Raw genomic sequence first — 19,982 nt, forward strand, 5'->3', positions numbered from 1 at the left:
AATCAAAGAACATGATTCTCACAGTGCTTCCAGCGGTCTCCAGGTGAGCGAGGGAGCGATGTAGGAGGTGAATGACGGCATCATCCGCTCCAATGCCAGGCTGGTAGGCAAACTGAAGTGGGTCCAGTGATGAGCTCACAAGGCGCCGAAGCTGAGCCAGGACCAGCCGCTCCAGGGTCTTCATCAGGTGGGATGTCAGAGCCACCGGCCTGTAGCTGTTGAGGTCCTTGGGGCGTGAAGTCTTTGGCACTGGTACAACACAGGAGGTTTTCCAGAGCTGTGGGACTCTTCCCAGCCTCAGGCTCAGGTTGAAGAGGTGCTCCATCACACCACACAGTTGGTCCGCGCAGGACCTGACGACCCTCGAGCTGATGCCATCTGGACCCGCTGCCTTCTTGCCATTAATCCTCCTCAGTTCCCTCCTAACCTGGGTGGCTGAGAGAGACAGGCTGGAGCCTTGTGTTGATTGTGTATTGGATGCTGTTGTTGGGGGTGGGGAGGAGTGAGCAGGGTGAATAGAGGAGGTGTGAAGTGTCTGAGGTGTCAGAGGTGGAACAGCAGCAGTGGGGGTGGTTGAGTCTGCAGCCGATGTTGGAGACTGCCTCATGGCTGAATCAAATCTGTTGAAGAAATGATTCAGTTCATTTGCCCACCTCACATCCCTCCCAGGCAGAGAGTTCTGATGTTTGTGGCCTGAGATGGTTCTGAGGCCTCTCCAGACTTCACCAACGTTATTTTGCTGAAGCTGGTTCTCCATCTTCTGCCTGTAGCTGTCCTTCCCATTCCTTATCAGTCCCCTCAACTCTCTCTGCACCCTTTTCAACTCCTCTTTGTCTTTGGATTTGAAGGCCCTCCTCTTCTGCTTGAGGACAGCTTTAATTTCCGGGGTAATCCAAGGTTTGTTGTTGGAGAAACACCGTACAGTCCTGGTAGGTACGGTGTTATCCACACAGAAATTAATATAGTCCGTAATACATGCAGTAAGGCTGTGGATGTCCTCTCCGTGGTCGTCACAGATCACCTCCCACACAGTCGACTCAAAACAATCCTTAAGAGCCTCCTCGCTCTCCTGCGACCATCTCTGTACTGTGCGGGTGGCTGGTGGCTCCCTGCGCACTAAGGGCTCATACACAGGGACAAGGTGCACCAGGTTGTGATCAGATCTGCCCAGGGGAGGGAGAGGTGATGAACTGTATGCCTCTTCAGCATTGGCATACAGTAAGTCCAGTGTTTTATTGTCTCTGGTTGGGCAGGTCACATACTGGGTGAAGGTGGGCAGTGTGGAGTCCAGTGAGGCATGATTAAAGTCCCCTGATATTATGAGGAGGGCTCTCGGAGATTGTGTTTGCAGTCTGCTGACCACTGAGTGGAGAGTGTCACAGGCTGCATCCGCGTTGGCCGAGGGGGGGACATACGCTGTTATCGCGATAACATGCGAGAATTCCCGGGGCAGGTAGTACGGACGCATGCTAACGGCTAACAGCTCAATGTCTCTGCTGCAGAGTTGTTCTTTTACAGTGATGTGCCCAGGGTTACACCATCTGTCATTCACAAACACTGCCAGTCCCCCTCCTTTCCTCTTACCGCTGTCTCTTGTCCTGTCCGCTCGAAGCAGCTGGAATCCCGGTAGTGTCACACTCGTGTCCGGAGTTAGCGGTGTTAGCCACGACTCCGTTAGCATCATGATGCTACATTGCCGGTACTCCCTCTGTGACCAGGTTAGCGACGTGAGCTCATCCAATTTATTGTGCAAAGACCGTACATTTCCAATAATTACAGAAGGAAGAGATGGTCGATAACGTCTCCTTCTCGGGCGACGGCGCTACTTCCCAGCACGACACCCCCGTCTTTTCCTCCTCAGCTCGCTGGGAATGTCGGGTCTGTCCGCCGGCAGTACTGCTGTGGGACGCAGCGCTAACAGCTGATCCTTACTGTAAACAAAGGATCCCTGCTCTGGGTCCCCACACACGGGTGAAAAAAGTAGAAAAAAACTAAGTAAAACGACCAGAACTAGCACAAAACGGTAGAACATGGTTGCAGAGTCTAATTACTAATACGTTAGTTATAGAAAAATTACGAGAAGAAAAGATAAGAAAGAAAGAAACTCGGAATGAGCAGAGCTGCTGTAACAGGCTGCCGCACACGGGGGGCGCCGGAAATACGCATTTCAAGTGCGAATACGTCACCGCCACGCGACGACGGCTGTCCCAATTCAAAGTGTACTTCAAATGCATACTCCAAATGCGCCGTCGATTTCCCCAAATATCAAGCGTGGTCCGTTGCACGCTTCGTGGTCCCGTATATCCCACAATTCATAGCGCGGCGGTGGGTGTGGATAATTTTGCCGCAAAATACGGCAGAAGGGAGCGGCCGAAGAATGAACTGGCAAAAGTAAGTACTGAATATTATGTCACTTATTTATGTGCGAATGTTTAATAATGAAGAACATTAAAACATTACTGTTGGCCACATGTCGGCAAACTTATGTGACATTAGTGATGTTTGCACTTTCAGCGTTAACTTGGTTTTAAAGCCTTTACTTCTAAACATATATATATAGTCGACCTTAATCTTACAGAGAATGTGATGATTTTATGGATAATTAAAGTCAGTCATATATCCACAAACACAACAAGCTGAAAGTCAGTGAATGCTGCTCGGTTTGCAGTCCTGAATATCACGGCACAAGCAGGATTCACTGTACTGTTAATGTTAGCTATGTTATATTGCTGCCTCTGTTCGGTGGTGTCGAGCCAAACGGACTTTAACGTGTGTTTGAACGAGCTGACGGTTCACTCGTTAAGCTGAAAGAAAGATGCTTTAATCACAGGAGTCACACATGTGTCCACTGTACCATCTGGGAACTCTTCTTGTTTAGCACTCGTAATAACACAAACACTAAATCCTCCTTCTCTTGTGCTGTTTTGTAGCAGTGTATACACCTGAGACTGTCACCTGTCTGTCTGTCCTGCACTCTCTCTCTGTTTCTTTCTCTCTGATTGTGGAATAAAAGTATGAACATGTGTTTATAAGTTACACTTGTGTTTGAATCCTGCAGCTTATCACACATTTGATTTCCATGTGTGACAACTGCAAGTGTCCAGAGTGAGGACAGACTGAGGGACCCACTGCTGCACATCATCTGTGAGGCTTTGCACCCCTGATGATCCACCAGGACAAACTCAGCAGTGTGTGAGGAAGAGGAGGAGGAAGAGCCAGCAGCAGCTGACAGATGGAAAGAATAGACAGACTGTTCCCTGTTTGTGAAGGACTGCTAGAAAAGTTTAATATAACTAATTGTCTGTCCTGAATCAGTCTTATTAGGTAATGTTCAAATAATTTTATTATTCCAGTGTTTTCAGTGTGGGAGAAAGTACTCAGGGCCTTCAAGTTACACACTATGAAAGGCAGCAACAAGTTTAATATTCAGAAACCTAAAGTATGTATCAGCAGCAGAATGGAGCTAAAAATAAATGTTTGTTTCACTTCTATGAAGCTTTGAGTATTTTGGATTAGTAGTACTGCTGTGTTTGTTGCATCACATTGCTGTAATTGTTTATATGCTTTATATATTCTGAGGTAAGTTGATCTATAGTGTTACATCATATTCTATAAGGATGTTATGTGTTTGTATACTTTCTGCCCAGTTTGACCCATTTAGCAGAAGTCAGCCTGTTTAAGGCTCTGATATCTATTCTGTATGACTTAAAGCAGTTATGACATGGTCTGATTTTCTCACCCAATAAAGGAATATTTAATATATCAGTCTGATCTTCATTCTATCAGAAACAGTTTTCACAGCTCGTACATTTTCGTTTTTACACATATATGTAAGCATTGAGCCAAATGTAATAATGCCAACATATTAGACGAACAATATTTGTCTCTTATGTATAATACATCTATATATACACTGTCAAAGATATTTGTCTTTGAGTGAAGATTTAAGGTGATAGGAAATATAAATAACTGCAACTTAAATCTTTGACCCAGAGTTCAAGCTCACTGCTGTAATATATCCTGTAATATATATATATATATATATATATATATATATATATATATATATATATGTACAGTCAGGTCCATAAATATTGGGACATCGACACAATTCTAACATTTTTGGCTCTATACACAACCACAATGGATTCCAAATGAAACGAACAAGATGTGCTTTAACTGCAGACTGCCAGCTTTTATTTGAGGGTATTTACATCCAAATCAGGTGAACAGTATAGGAATTATGACAGTTTGTATATGTGCCTCCCACTTCTTAAGGGACCAAAAGTAATGGGACAATTGGCTTCTCAGCTGTTCCATGGCCAGGTGTGTGTTATTTCCTCATTACCCCAATTACAATGAACAAATAAAAGGTCCAGAGTTCATTTCAAGTGTGCTGTTTGCTTTTTGAACCTGTTGCTGTCAACTGCCAGGATGAGATCCAAAGAGCTGTCACTACCAGTGAAGCAAGCCATCATTAGGCTGAAAAAAACAAACCCATCAGAGAGATAGCAAAAACATCAGGCGTGGCCAAAACAACTGTTTAGAACATTCCCAAAAAGAAGGAGCGCACTGGTGAGCTCAGCAACACCAAAAAACTAGGAAGACCACAGAACACAACTGTGGTGGATGACCAAAGAATCCTTTCCCTGGTGAAGAAAACACCCTTCACAACAGTTGGCCAGATCAAGAACACTCTCTAGGAGGTAGGTGTATGTGCGTCAGAGTCAACAATCAAGAGAAGACTCCACCAGTGTGAATACAGAGGGTTCACCACAAGATGTAAACCTTTGGTGAGCCCCAAAAACAGGCAGGCCAGATTAGAGTTTGCCAAACGACATCTGAAAAAGCCGTCGCAGTTCTGGAACAACATCCTATGAACAGATGAGACCAACATCAACTTGTACCAGAGTGATGGGAAGAGAAGAGTATGGAGAAGGAAAGGAACTGCTCATGATCCTAAGCATACCACCTCATCAGTGAAGCATTGGGGTGGAAGTGTCATGGCGTGGGCATGTATGGCTGCCAGTGGAACTGGTTCTCTTGTATTTATTGATGATGTGACTGCTGACAAAAGCAGCACAATGAATTCTGAAGTGTTTCGTGCAATATTATCTGCTCATATTCAGACAAATGCTTCAAAACTCATTGGACGGCGCTTCACAGTGCAGGTGGACAACGACCCAAAGCATACTGCAAAAGCAACCAAAGAGTTTTTGAAGGGAAAGAAGTGGACTGTTTTGCAATGGCCAAGTCAATCACCTGACCTGAATCCGATTGAGCATGTATTTCACTTGCTGAAGACAAAACTGAAGGGAAAATACCCCAAGAACAAGCAGGAACTGAAGACTGTTGCAGTAGAGGCCTGGCAGAGCATCACCAGGGATGAAACCCGGCGTCTGGTGATGTCTATGTGTTCCAGACTTCAGGCTGTGATTGACTGTAAAGGATTTGCAACCAAGTATTAAAAAATGAATGTTTGATTTATGGTTCTTATTCTGTCCCATTACTTTTGGTCCCTCAAGAAGTGGGAGGCACATTTGCAAACTGTTGTAATTCCTACACCGTTCACCTGATCTGGATGTAAATACCCTCAAATAAAAGCTGACACTCTGCAGTTAAAGCATGTCTTGTTCGTTTCATTTGGAATCCATTGTGGTGGTGTATGGAGCCAAAAATGTTAGAATTGTGTCGATGTCCCAATATTTATGGACCTGACTGTATATATATACCATAATAATCTGACAATACATATAATATTGGACATATTATATTTACATTACCACAGTGAGATGATTTTAGTCTCATGAACAACATTAGCTGATTGTTATTTACTAACTAATCTTTTTTTTTTTTTTGTCTGTCCCATTTGGTTCTTTAGCCGTCAGAATTGTTGTCTGAAGACCAACAAGGATACCAAATGGATTATTTACTAACTAATCTTAAATGACTGTTCAGTACAGAAATGAAGCCCAACTATCATGTTTTACAGTCCCGTGGTCTCAGCCTCAGATACTCAACTAATCAAAGTGATGTCATGACAAAAATGAAGGTGATAGGAAATATAGAAATGAAGGACCAACAAAACATTTTTCTCCTTCATTTCTGTCACACAAAGCTGTATGACACGTTTCTCGCGGTTAGTATCATGGTTGCTAGGCAACCTGAACAGCGCGACGAAGGCTAGACCGTCCCATTTCACAAGCCTCTCACTTCCGCACTTCCCGTACTTATAGTACGCACTGTCCGTAGTACGCGTAGTGTGCGTACTTCAAGCGTGCATACCCTGAATTGGGACACAGCCCAAGTCTGAGGAAGTGTAAGTGTGTTTTAATGTCATTCATGAAAACAAAGCAGCAAACATTCAATCATCTTCAACCTTTCACATCACTTATTCACATTTGTGATGTCAGAAGTCATCATCAAAGTGTCAATCAATGAACAGATGATGGATCAATAACTGCAGCTCGACACAAACACAGTGAACACAAACCTCAAACTGTCTGACAACAATAGGAAGTGGACACATGTGGAGGAGAATCAGTCATATCCTGATCATCCAGACAGATTTGATTACCCGTATCCTCAGCTTTTGTGTAAAAATGGTCTGACTGGTCTTTGTTACTGGGAGGTCGAATGGAGAAAACTGGTTCATATATCAGTGAGTTACAGACGAATTGAAAGAAAGGAGACAGTAATGACTGTTTGTTTGGAAGAAATGATCATTCCTGGAGTCTGTACTGCTCTCACGACTATGGATTCGCTGTTTTTCACAATAAGGAAAACCCATACATCTCCTCCTCTTCCTCTTCATCCTTCATCTCTAACAGAGTAGCAGTTTATGTGGACTGTCCTGCTGGCAGCCTGTCTTTATACAGAGTCTCCTCTGACACTCTGATCCACCTCCACACCTTCAACACCACATTCACTGAAACTCTTTATCCTGGGTTTGGGTCATGGTTTGGTCAGTCTGGTGCTTCAGTGACTCTGTGCTGAGTTGAGTGTAAAGAGAGGCCTCTTGTTAGAGAAATACTCTGACTGTTGAACAGATAGTTCAGTCTGTACATGTCTGTCTCTTTCACTCAGAAACACATTTTCAGATTCATGGATTCAGTCAGTTGATGTTTTAAACTCTTCTAAATGATTCCTTGTAAACTTCTTCCTCTTCAGTCCTTTAAAGATGGAAGCTACGATTATTCCAGGATCCATATGTTGTTTTTCTTTTTCCACTCAAAGCTGCACAGTGAATATCAGTATGTTGTTTTTCTGTTAAGCTCGGGTGAGCTGAGATGACAAATTCTGACAAGGCTTTATATACCACGACAGACTAATCTTCAGAAATGTTGCACCTTGTGGCTCATTTCATCATCAGCATGTCTGAACAAACTTGTGAGGAACTTAAATGAGTGATTAAAAGTGATTTATGTCTAAAAAGCATAATGGCATCACAAGATTGAGTGAACAAGTGATTTTATATTATACAAGAACCATTTTTTGTCCATTTTTAAAACATGTCTTAAAATGAACTTTAATTCCTTGGCTTATGACACAGATTGATCCTGATTTTACTGCTTTAATTTAATCTAATGTGTTGACTTTATTGTTTTAATTTTATTTTATTTATCATTATTATTTATTTGAGTTATTTTTTTTATTTCATTTAATGTATCGTTTTTTTGTCATGTCAAGTGTACAGCACTTTGTTTTCAGCTAGGAGTTGTCTGAAAGTGCTATATAATTTGCTTGCTTGCTTGCTTGAAAAGGATTTAGGAAAGCACATTCATGAACCATGATGCCACAGTGCTGATTCCTACCATTGCAGCTGCAGCCTCCTCTTCAAGTAGAGCTGCATTTCTATATTCTTTTCTCTCTAAAGCTCTCCTCTTCCTCGATCTGCAGCCTCCTCCTTTGGTCTCTCTGGGGCTGTTGTCCATCCTCTCATATTGATATGAATATAAAAGTGAACATGAATGAGAGTTCATGTTCTGTTTCTTACACCCAGGGACGTGTGTTTTTTCTCATTCACTTGAGTGTCATACACAGTGTGCAACATTAGCTTCACACACACTAAGGTTTGTCACATGGAATGTGCATGGAGCTGGATCCACACAGAAGAGGCTAAAGACCCATAATTTTATGGGTTTGGTGTGCTTATCATTGTTACTTTATGCATTCAGTTCTTTATTACTGTATTTCTGACACATACTGTGCTCACTGGCAATCCAGCTAGAATATTTTGGTCAATGATGATCCCCATGGGTGACGCTCACGCAAGCACTGAATGGGGCCTGTGTGTTTTAGTGCACAGACAGCCCATAGAGTGCAGCTACGCTAAACTGAAGTGCTTGTTTTTTGAATTTTACAGGTGAGCACAAGTAGTGTGATGATGTAAAAGCAGAGTGATGTAGACATAAGAAATGTATTAGAGTAAGGGACTGTTGCTAATGTAACACAATGCTAATGTTTGTGGAGTTTGTGATTTACATGATGTACCTGAACTTGTATGGATCCAGATGAAACTATGGTGTCCCTTGATGTGGTCTCTCTCTTCACTTGCACTACCACGGAGGCAGTGGAGACTGTCAGAAAATGACTACAAGAAGACAGCTCCTTGGAAGACAGAACAAACCTCACCCCCGATCAGATTTGCACACTGTTAAACCTCTGCCTTACCACCACATATTTCAAATATGAAATATGTGGTGGTAAGGCACAGACAAAAACATGGATGTGCCATGGTGTCACCTTTTGTAGCCAACCTTTACATGGAGGAAGTGGAAAGAAAGGCTCTTGGCTCTTTTAAAGGGAGAGTACACAGCCACTGGTACAGATATGTAGACAACACCTGGGTCAAAATCAAAACGCAAGAAGTGGAATCCTTCACTGCTCACATTAACGCTGTGGATAAAAACATCAAGTTCACCAGGGAAGACACAAAGGATAACTGTTTGCCATTCCTGGACTGCGCTGTGCACATTAAAGAGAATGGAAACCTCAACACTGAAGTTTACCGGAAGCCCACACACACGGACCAGTACCTCCTCTTTGACTCCCATCACCCTCTGGAACACAAACTTGGAGTAATCAGGACCTTACAACACCGGGCAGAAAATGTTCCCTCTAAGCCTGAAGGGAAAAAGAAGGAACACACACACGTAAAGGAAGCGCTTAAAACATAAAATCCTAATTGGGCTTTCATCAAGTCAGCAAAGATGCACAGAGAAGAAGATCAGAGACTAACTAGGGAGGATAAGAAAGGCAAACGCAACAACATTGTCATCCCCTATGTAGCTGGTGTATCAGAAAAACTCAGGAGAGTTTTCTCCAAGCACGGCATCCCACTTTACTTCAGATCCAGCAACACACTCAGACAAAAACTGGTTCATCCCAAAGACAAAACTCCTAAACACAAACTTAACAATGTGGTGTGTGCTGTACAGTGCAGTGAGGAATGCCCAGACCTCTACATTGGAGAGACCAAACAGCCACTTCATAAACGCATGGCACAGCATAGAAGAGCCACCTCCACGGGACAAGACTCGGCTTACAAATCTGCATCTAAAGGACAAAGGTCACATTTTCGAGGATACCAATGTTCACGTTTTGAACAGAGAGGACAGACGGTTTGAAAGAGGAGTAAAAGAAGCCATTTATGTCCACTGTGAGCGACCATCTTTGAACAGAGGTGGTGGTTTACGACATCAACTGTCTGCCATCTATAATCCAGTTTTGAGATCCCTCCCCAGACGCCTTAATGCCAACTCACATCCTGGGCCATCTGACCTCAGGAATTCACATGACAAGGTGGGGCCAGGTTTCACAATGAGCTCACCCGAAACCCTGGCTGATTGGGACCCACACCCGCTTTCACACCTTGGCTCATGTGATTAGGTAGAGGATCATTAGGGGGTCCTTTGTCCCTCTTTGAGGGGAAACTCCCACTGGGTTTAAATCTGGGACTCCCCACCATTTGACCTTAGAACTGAAGAAGCTTCTCGGATGAGAGGTGAAACGTCTTCAAGCAACTTAAAGAAATCCAGACGCTTTTCTTTCCAAGCTCCTTAGACCTCATTGATCAAAGATCACTGATCAGTGGCCATGAGTACCATTCACAGAGAGTTGGGGAATGGCTGCAATCACAGCATTGTAAGATGGTGACAGACAGTAGCGGTTTTTGATACGGGCGGCACGGGCGGTTGCCCGAGGCGGCATCGTGGTGGGGGGCGGCATCACGGGCATCGGCAAAAGAAAGTTGCTCGTGCTCATGCTGCCCCGACATCAGCCAGCGCATTTTGGAGATGGGATAGGCACCGATCGGTTTTCTATCGCCCATTTGCTGGGAGTAAGGGCGCCCTCCGTTTGCGAGGTGCGCCTGCTGCTTGCGGCACAGGGAGGAGAGGGCGGGGCGGCGGGGGGATTATCTGGCTGGCTGGAGCAGCATCTAATAACCAACTCGCAAAATGGAACAAAATAAAAACAAACCAACAAACCAACAAACAAAAAAAACACCAGACATTATGATAAAGACTTATAATTTGCACCGATGTTTTTTTTCGAAATTCTATAAGCGAAAAGTGAGCGCGAGAGCCCTCGATGCGCCTGCTCCCTGCTGAAGTCAAAGTAAACTTTATTGTCATCTCCGCTACATACAGTCCAGTATATAGAAAGACGAGACGACGAGGCTCCAGTTACAGCAGTGCAAGTAAACAAACAATATATATAAGAAGAGTAAGAAAATAAGTATACACTTTAGGACCAGGGGTAAAACAATTTAAAATTTATATTTTACAGTTTGATGATTTAAAGTCTCACACACAATCTGTCGAAAGGGGAGGGGGCCGGCTGCTTCCAAATAGAGCACATTTCATTCATAATGTTGTAAATCCAAGCCCATTATGTATTCATGATCTGAATCCTGGGTTGTGTGAAATCCCAGAAATAAACCCTAGACAAAGCGAATCTGTGAACTAAGGTGTAGGTCTATTAGGTTATGTTGTCAAAGGAGTTTGCGAAGAAAAGCGTCTGGACTTCTTTAAGTTGCTTTAAGCAACTTAAAGAAGTCCAGACGCTTCGCAAACTCCTTTGACTACGATGACCTGGATGACTGAGAACCTTCACAGACATTAGGTTATGTTGTGGTGATCCTCGAGTTGGGGGATTTGTGTTCATACTGGAGTGCAAAATTAAAACCAATGGAAGATGGACAAGAAACGTTCAAAGCCATCAGGTGCTCGGTTTAGAAAAAAGAGAAAAGAAGAGGAGGAGAAACGAGTAAAAGATACAGGTAAGCAGATGTGTCATTGGATAATGGCAGGTCATCCTGAAACAATCAGAATCAGAATACTTTATTAATCCCTAAGGAAATTATGTGGGTTACAGTTGCTCCAAGAAGAAATGGTAAAAATAGTAACAGTAACAGACTAAACTCCAAACAATACATTATGTTACAGATTTTAATATTAATTAGTTATTGTCAATTGTTGATTTGTCCTGTTCTCATTGTATGACATGTTTGGTAGCCGTTGGCATACTATGCATACTCTCTCTCTCTTCATATGTGTGTGTGTGTGTTTCTCTCTGGTGAAATTCAGTATGGTTCCAACAACACTTTTATGTTAATGTATAATCCTTAATATGTTTTGTGTGTGTGTGTGTGTGTGTGGGGGGGGGGGGGGGGGGGGCAGAGGGACTGTTTGCCCAGGGCACCAAATGGGCTAGGACCGCCACTGGTGACAGATGTACCCTCAGGCCCTTTCCTTAATTCAGAGATGGTCTTTCCCTTTTCATGTAAATGGCCTCCTTGACTCCCCGCTCAAACCAGCGTTCCTCGCTGTCCAGGGTAATTTACTGTCCTTTACTGCTAATTTACTGTTAATTTACCTGTCCAAATGAATAAAGACCTGCTGTCTTATATAAGCAGATGTTCGTTGGTTATCCATACCAAAAGTTTAGTCACATGACCCAGTTGTACAGCAGATCATTAACCTGTCAGGCTCTTTTTTAGGCTCCCCTGTCCTCATATTTCTCCTAAACTCTAATGGGGAGAACCCCAAATGTGAGGAAGTGAAGAATGTAAGGAGATATATTGGTGACATAAAAAGCAGCCCCAGTGTTGATGTTAAATAGAAGTCAGTGTCAATACAGACACGATAGTATAAATGGGTGTGATTAGTGCCCTCTAGTAGCCAAAGAGAAGATCTGGTCATTATCAAAGGAATAAAATGATAACTCAATATGAAGAACATGAACAAAATTGGAGTTAATTGAAAAAGGATCCTTTATTTTTTGCCTCATTTTATTCTATTTACTTATCTTTTCTCCTTGTTACTATGTGGAATGGTATATTGCTGATTGTAAATTTGTTGTTTGGTTTGCGTTAGGACCGATAAATAGATAAATGTTAGTTTGTTCCTTGATTTTTGGTGCCCACTTGTAATATAAGTTGGATTGCAGGCGGCAGGGTTTAATAAGAATATTTTCTTCTTCCTGCTCCTTTTCACACATGGTTGCAGTGCTATACCGAGAGAAAGTGTGGTTGGTTTGTCTGAAAGAACTAACTGTGGAAACTGTTGAACCAAGTGTGAAATAAATAAATAAATGAAATGAAATGAAATGTTGAGCACATGGCAAGGCATCCTTTGTCTGTCCGACTGCCTGCAATTTCCAAGACTCTCTGTTCCGCCTAGTTTACTTTTAGTGAAACTTGCCTACTATGATCATCTAATGCAGGGGTGGACAATCTTTGCAAGCAAAAAATCTATTTTAACCCTCTGGGGTCGCCGGACGCGCCGCCGCGTCAAAATCACATGACCAATTTAAGATGACACAGCTACAAGATGCAGCAATTCAGAGTCTCCAGTGGTGTTTACAGTGGGAAGAACGGTAAAAACAGCGTTTTCTACAGACAGTGCTAGCAAACACTCTCCCTTTGCGAGTGAAAAAAGAAAAAGAAAAAACACCCCTTCCCTATTGGCGTTAGAGTTTAACATGTCAGCCAATCAAAAAAAATGATATGGCAACATGTGGCACTTGGTTGTTTAGGGAGAAGGGGAAGTTTTTAGGAGTGACACCCGCGACGGAAAGCTGGCGAGCGAAAGAAAGAGAGAGAGTGAGTCTTCATATGTGAGACATTAGTGACGTTTAGCATGTTTGGAGGCTGTTAGTTAGTTTGTTGTGTAGTTCTTGTTTTGTATTGTGTGTCAGTTAGACTGCTGAATTTCACATTTTCTCCAAAAAAAGCCGTCAAAGCCAGATTCCAGTGTAAACGCTGTTCCCACATGGAAAACTGGACTGATGCACCTCCTGCTGTCAGACCTGCAGGGTTTAGGCGTTTGGTGTTCTCCTCTGTCTTATACTGAACACAAACTACATTTTTTGGACTGGCACAAATAATTTGTGTGCCTTCTTATTTGATCCAGCACACCTGATTGTTCTGTAAATAGATTTAAATGGTTATATAAAAAACGCCTGAGGCCTAGGTTGCATTTTTAGGTGAATAGTACCATATAACTTTGTTGTTTGCAAAACTTGTGCACAATTTTTAGAAATATACAATTTCTATTTGCATTTCAAGTTATGAAAATGATTCGTTAAACATGTTTGTGGGTTTTACAGTAAAAAAATATAACTTTTTTCTACTCGGATTTTGATTTTTTTGTCTGAATTTAGATCAACTGTGCTAATATAGTATACCAAAATGAAAAAATAACTCAAATTTCAGATATTTGAGGTTGTGCTGAAAATAATGGTACCAAACAAGGCAAGAAAAACATATTTTAAAGGTGAAATATAGAGGTAAAATCAAAAGTAGTCAAAAACGGCCAATTATACCCTGGACCCCAGAGGGTTAAACCAAAAAAACACACATATTTGTGCTTTTTAACAAAGGCGACACGCTGTATTAAGTATATGAGCATTACTGTAATAAGTAAGATCTCTTTCCATTTATCACTACTCCACAGTGAGGTCTTTATAATTTTTTTGTACTTTAACTTTGCATTTTTATTGCAATATTATGTTTCTATTGTCATGATTCGGCCGTGTGCAGGCAGGAATAGGACCCAAACGCAAACTCACTGGAGACAGGACTGAACTCAAAATGGCAGCTTTTATTGCTGAACCAAGAACATCTACAAAAACCTAAACTGAGAAGAATCTAACAAAACACACATAGGGAGCCACAGGTAGAAACACACAGCATGAGGGAGATCACGACACTGACACAGAGAAACACAGGGCTTAAATACACTGGGAAATAACGAGGGAATTGAGACACAGAAGGGGAGCACAGCTGGGAGAAATCAGAACTGACCAGACGAGGGAGCAAAGTAGGAAACACTCACATGAGACATGGACCTTCAAAGTAAAACAGGATGTAGCACAGACACGAACTAGACTAGGGGAGACAGAGCAACTAAGAAACACAGAGAACAACAACAAAGAGACACAGAAGGCATCTACTAAATACTCAGAGAACTAAAGAGAATACAAGAAAGCCAAACTAAGACACTGGACTAAAGAATAAGCTGGGGGAACAAAGGGAACTAAGATCATAATACAAAAAACTCGGACACAAGAAACTAAAAACACTGGGTCACCGACCCAGGACCGTGACATCTATAGGTTGTTTTGTTATCATGGAAGCTTATTCGGTTATTTTCCCAAATTTTGAGTTAGCTCTGCCATACTTGTGGTAGGAAGGAAATGATGGACCTTCACAGAGCTTCCTGATGGGCAGAGTTAACTTGGAATTTTGAGGTATAGACGGCAAAAGAAAAGTTCAGTGATGGAAACAAGCTTCCATAAGCTGTAGATCAAGGGTAGGCAGCTCCAGGCCTCAAGTGCCAGTGTCCTGCAGGTTTTAGGCGTGTCCTTGATCCAACACAGTTGATTCAAATTGCTAAATCACCTCCTTAGCATGTCTTGAAGTTCTCCAGAGGCCTGATATTGAACTAATCGTTTGATTCAGGTGTGTTGACTCAGGGTGATATCTAAAACCTGCAGGATGCCGGTGCTTAAGGCCTGGACTTGCTGTAGATCAAGCATCCCTTTAAACCCATTAAAAAAGTGCAGATTAACTGAAAAAATAGACATGCTCTGTTTTCCACCACAACATTTATTTACAGCTCATAACTAGTTTACATTTATATGGTGTGTAGGATACTTTTTAAAATTTTTTTATTATTATTACAATGTTAAAGGCTTATTCTCACCTGGACATTGTTGGGAGCACTGTGAGGGTCATGTTCTTTGACTTCTCTAGTGCTTTTAACACAATCAGACCATCATTGCTGGGGAATAAGCTCACGGAAATGCAGATGGACGCCCCACTGGTAGCTTGGATCACGGACTATTTAACAAGTTGACCACAGCATGTTCGGCTGAAGGGCTGCCACTCGGACAACATCATGAGCAGCACGGGAGCGCCACAGGGGACTGTCCTATCACCCTTCCTCTTCACCCTCTACACGTCTGACTTCAGGTACAAGTCACAGTCATGCCATCTGCAGAAATTCTCTGATGACTCTGCCATTGTTGGCTGTATCAGTGATGGACAGGAAGAGGAGTACAGGAGTGTGGTGGACAGCTTTGTTGAGTGGTGTGAGCTTAACCATCTACAACTTAACATCACAAAGACAAAGGAACTGATCATGGACTTTAGGAAGCAGGCTCCTCCTCCTACCCCTGTCACCATCAGAGGGGCTGATGTAGAGATCGTGGAGGACTACCGGTACCTGGGGGTACACTTGGACTGTAAACTGGACTGGACCAAGAACACCAATGCTGTCTTTTAAAAAGGGCAGAGTCGGCTTTTCTTACTGAGGCGGTTCAGGTCCTTTAATGTTTGTAGGAAAATGCTGACAATGTTCTATCACTCTGTGGTAGAGAGTGCTGTGTTCTTTGCAGCTGTGTGCTGGGGCAGTGGGGTGAAGACAGCCGATGCCAACAGGCTGAACAAACTGATTAAAAAGGCTGGTTCTGTCCCGGGTGTCAGACTGGAGAACCTGGAGGAGGTGTCTGAGAGGAGGATGCTAAAAAAGCTTCTTTGTATCATGGACAACCCCTCCCACCCCATGCACGCCTCCATGATGGGCCATCGGAGCACACGCAGCAAAAGACTCATTACCCCGAAATGCAGAACTGACCGCCAGTAGCGGTTTTAGATACGGGCGACCTGGGCGGTTGCCCGGGGCGGCATCGTGGTGGGGGGCGGCATCACGGGCATCGGCAAAAAAAAAAAAAAAAATTGCTCGTACTCATGCTGCCCCGATATCATGCCAGCGCATATTGGGAATGTCATAGGCACAGATCGGTTTTCTATCGCCCATTTGCTGGGAGTAATGGGGCCCTCCGTTTGCGAGGTGCGTCTGCTGCTTGCGGCACAGGGAGGAGAGGGCGGGGCGGCGGGGGATTCTCTGGGTGGCTGGAGCAGCATCTAATAACCAACTCGCAAAATGAAACAAAATAAAAACAAACCAACAACACGAAAACAGCAGACATTATGATACAGACTTATAATTTGCACCGATGTTTTTTCGAAATTCTATACGGGAAAAGTGAGCGCGAGAGCCCTCGGTGCGCCTGCTCGCTGCTGAAGTCAACGTAAACTTTATTGTCATCTCCGCTACATACAGTCCAGTATACAGAGAGACGAGACGACGAGGCTCCAGTTACAGCAGTGCAAGTAAACAAACAATAAATATAAGAAGAGTAAGAAAATAAATATACACTTTAGGACCAGGGGTAAAGGGACCAATAACAATTTAAAATGTATATTTTATATTTTGTTGATTTTAAGTCTCACACACAACCCGTTTTTAAAGTTTAAAAAAAAGAGAAAAGAAGAGGAGGAGTGTGGCAACTTCCACAGTCGCTAGAGGCCGGGGATGGAGCCTATTTGCCTGACGCGCTGTCAACTGTACGCAATAATGCCAGAGGTGGAATTGCTTGCTTGTTTATTAAAGTGCTTGAAAAGTTTACAGAGCAATGTGATCGGCTCACGATTCAAACTCTTAAAACATCACAGCTCTAATGCAACAAGGGGAAACTCGTTGTGCTGCGGTCAACAAAAACTACGGCTACCCAGCCCTCCTCTCTGTCAAAATCAAACCAGTGAAAGACAGACTGACAACGCCCTCTTAATGTCACCGCTAGCACCCACGTGACTCCCGTTACACATCACCATAGCAACCAAACAAATGAAAACCCAGTGATCATTAAAATTCAATACATTTAATTATGGCTCCTACAAGGAGAAACGAGCAAAAGATACAGGTAAGCAGATGTGTCATTGGATAATGGCAGGTCATGTATCCTAAAACATTAAGAATCAGAATACTTTCTTAATCCCTAAGGAAATTATGTGGGTTATAGTTGCTCCAAGAAGAAATGGTAAAAATAGTAACAGTAAGAGACTAAACTCCAAACAATATATACAATAATATAATATTAATTAGTCAGTGTCAATTGTTGATTTGTCCTGTTCTCATTGTATGACGAATTATGATGTCTGTTTGGTAGCCGTTTGCATACTATGCATACTCTCTCTCTTCATATGTGTGTGTATGTGTGTGTGTGCGTGCGTGCGTGTGTGTGTGTGTGTGGGGGGGGGCAGAGGGCGTGTTCGCCCGGGGCGCCAAACAGGCTAGGACCGCCACTGCTGACCGCCACAGAAAATCCTTTGAGCCGGTGGCAATAAAACTGTACAATTCTTCCTCACTCTGTAGGTGATTTCCTGAGGATTAATAACAAAGCTATTCTGTTCCCATTCAGATCGTGCAATATCACCCAACAGTTTTTCATTGAATGTGTCATGACCCTGTGCCTCCTCGGCTGTCCCTGTATGGCTACAAGTATGTTGCGTCTCTCTCTCCCCTCCTGTGCACTGCGCTCTACCGGGGTGGAGTCATGACGACTCCAGCCCCTGGCTCAAACACCTGCGAATAATCATCTCATCACCACGCTCACTTAAGGCGGCGGCTGAGAAGGCTTCTTCGCTGGATTATTGTGTAACACTCGTCAGTGTCACTGCTAGTCAAGCCTTCTTCTCGAGTTTCTTTGTGCTGCTACTTACCTGTTCTCCTCTCTGTGTCAGATTCTCGCCAGCCTGGGGACCACCATTGGGTGAGCTAAGCCGGAGTCCGAGCCAACCTGAGCCTCTGCAAGGATTGTGTACATAGCCCCTTCCCCTCCTGTGCGTGTGTTCTCCGGAGACCCTCTTCCTGTGCCCCCCCCTCACCTGTATATATTCGCACCTGGTGTCTGTGTGTGTGTAAATAAATTGTGAACTCTAGTGACGGTCTGCCTCCGAGTCTCTCCTGAGCCTGACAGAATGTTTGTTTCATCTCCCCATCATATGCTGCTACTCTTTTATCCATTTGCACAATACTATGTCACTTTTAGAATCACCTGCACTGATAGCTAAGCTTTTTATTTTTCAGGATATAGTTATATTGTTACTTGCTACAGTTATTCGATATCGTATTTTGCACTATCCTACTGTATATTATACAGTATACTTGTATTATATATATATACTTGTATTCTATTGTACATATTACTCTGTTCCTCTGTCTCTCTTGCTGCATTGAGCATGTGTATGACAAAAGAATTTCCCTCGGGATAAATAAAGTTCTTCTTATCTTATCTTATCTTATCTTAAAAAGAACTAAAAGCCTCTGGGAGTCCCCATTATGACCAACTGAATACTTTTGTGAGACATCTTTGTTATAACATTAATACCTAAAGTGTGCAGAAAGTGAGGGGATCTTACTACAAGCTGGAATTATTCTGTAGTTGTCATTAAAGTGAAAAGCCACAGCTCACACAGAAGCCCACACAGCCTGCACTGCATAAAGGAGCTGATTGGCTGTTAGTAGTTTTGTTGTTTTAATAAGTGAGGTTGAATTTATACCTTCTGCTGCACACAAAGTGGAACCCCTACATCTCTGTAGTTTACCTTTCTGTGCATCTTTTTTCCACATGATCCCTCCACTCACGCAGGGTGCTTGATTCATTTGATTTGTCTTCAATAAAGGAGTTTTTTTTCTTCTTCTTGAAACTGATGACACTTGTGCAGATAAAATTTTCTTTTTTAAAATTATAAAATGTAGTAAATGAACACTTAGATTAGTTATTCTATAATTATTTTTGCTGTTTTGATGTGTTTGAGTAGGTAAAGTAACTATGACCTGTTTAAAAGTCAAATTAAGGAAGATGTTAGTCCAGATAAGGTTTGTGCAGGGCAAGCTGTGTTCTGTAGGATTCAATGACATTTTTAGTTTGAGTTTAACTTTACACCTCATTATCTCTGACATCCGTTCAAAATACATTCCCATAAATCCTATTCAAAGAAATGAGAGAAAAATGAAGCATCTCAGCTGGACAGCTTCCTGACATGACTTTGTTTGTTTTTTGATGTTCTCCATTTTTAAAGTAATCTAATAAATCTAATAATAGTTAATCTGAGCACAGGTTAAAGTTTAACCCCCAGGGCAAATTTAATGCAAAGGAAACAGGAAAGAAAGGAGAGAAACATCACTGTGTTCCCTGAGTGGAATTTAGAGAAAAATCAAAGACTGAATTGGGACAGCCTTCTTCACCTGGCTGTGACGTAATCGGCCTTCAAATGTGGCTTCTGAAGGATGTGGCCTAGGTTTTGGGACAGACTTATAGTGTTGTATGTCCTCTTTAAAGCATGACCCTACATTGAAAACTGCAAAACACATAGAAATGTGGTGAAGGTACCGTTTGCTGAGGCCAGTACTATAAGCCAGGTTTTATGTCATTTGGGAAATTTTGTTGTTAACCCTGTGATTTCTGTACTACAAAAGCAAATTACCTCTCACCAGGCTATGTTGCCATGGTAACTTATGCTGCAAATCTAATCTTCTCTGCTGTTGTTCCAGAATAGAGATCAAGAGCTATCAAATCTATATTTTTGAATAATTTTGAAAACTTTACTGAGATCAACAACTGCTAGT

General features: G+C 42.6%; 1 long non-coding RNA gene across 1 annotated transcript in view; it reads left to right on the top strand.

Annotated features, from left to right (window-relative positions):
• LOC134634843 (uncharacterized) overlaps positions 1 to 18,405 on the top strand; it is a 54,426-nt gene extending 36,021 nt beyond the window's left edge. The window contains exon 3 of the long non-coding RNA XR_010094891.1: positions 18,095 to 18,405. This is a non-coding gene — a long non-coding RNA (uncharacterized LOC134634843). The remainder of the gene's footprint in view (positions 1 to 18,094) is intronic.
• Positions 18,406 to 19,982: the final 1,577 nt, after the last annotated feature.

This window comes from Pelmatolapia mariae, linkage group LG9, assembly GCF_036321145.2.
Source record: "Pelmatolapia mariae isolate MD_Pm_ZW linkage group LG9, Pm_UMD_F_2, whole genome shotgun sequence".
In the NCBI taxonomy this organism is placed as follows: domain Eukaryota; kingdom Metazoa; phylum Chordata; class Actinopteri; order Cichliformes; family Cichlidae; genus Pelmatolapia; species Pelmatolapia mariae.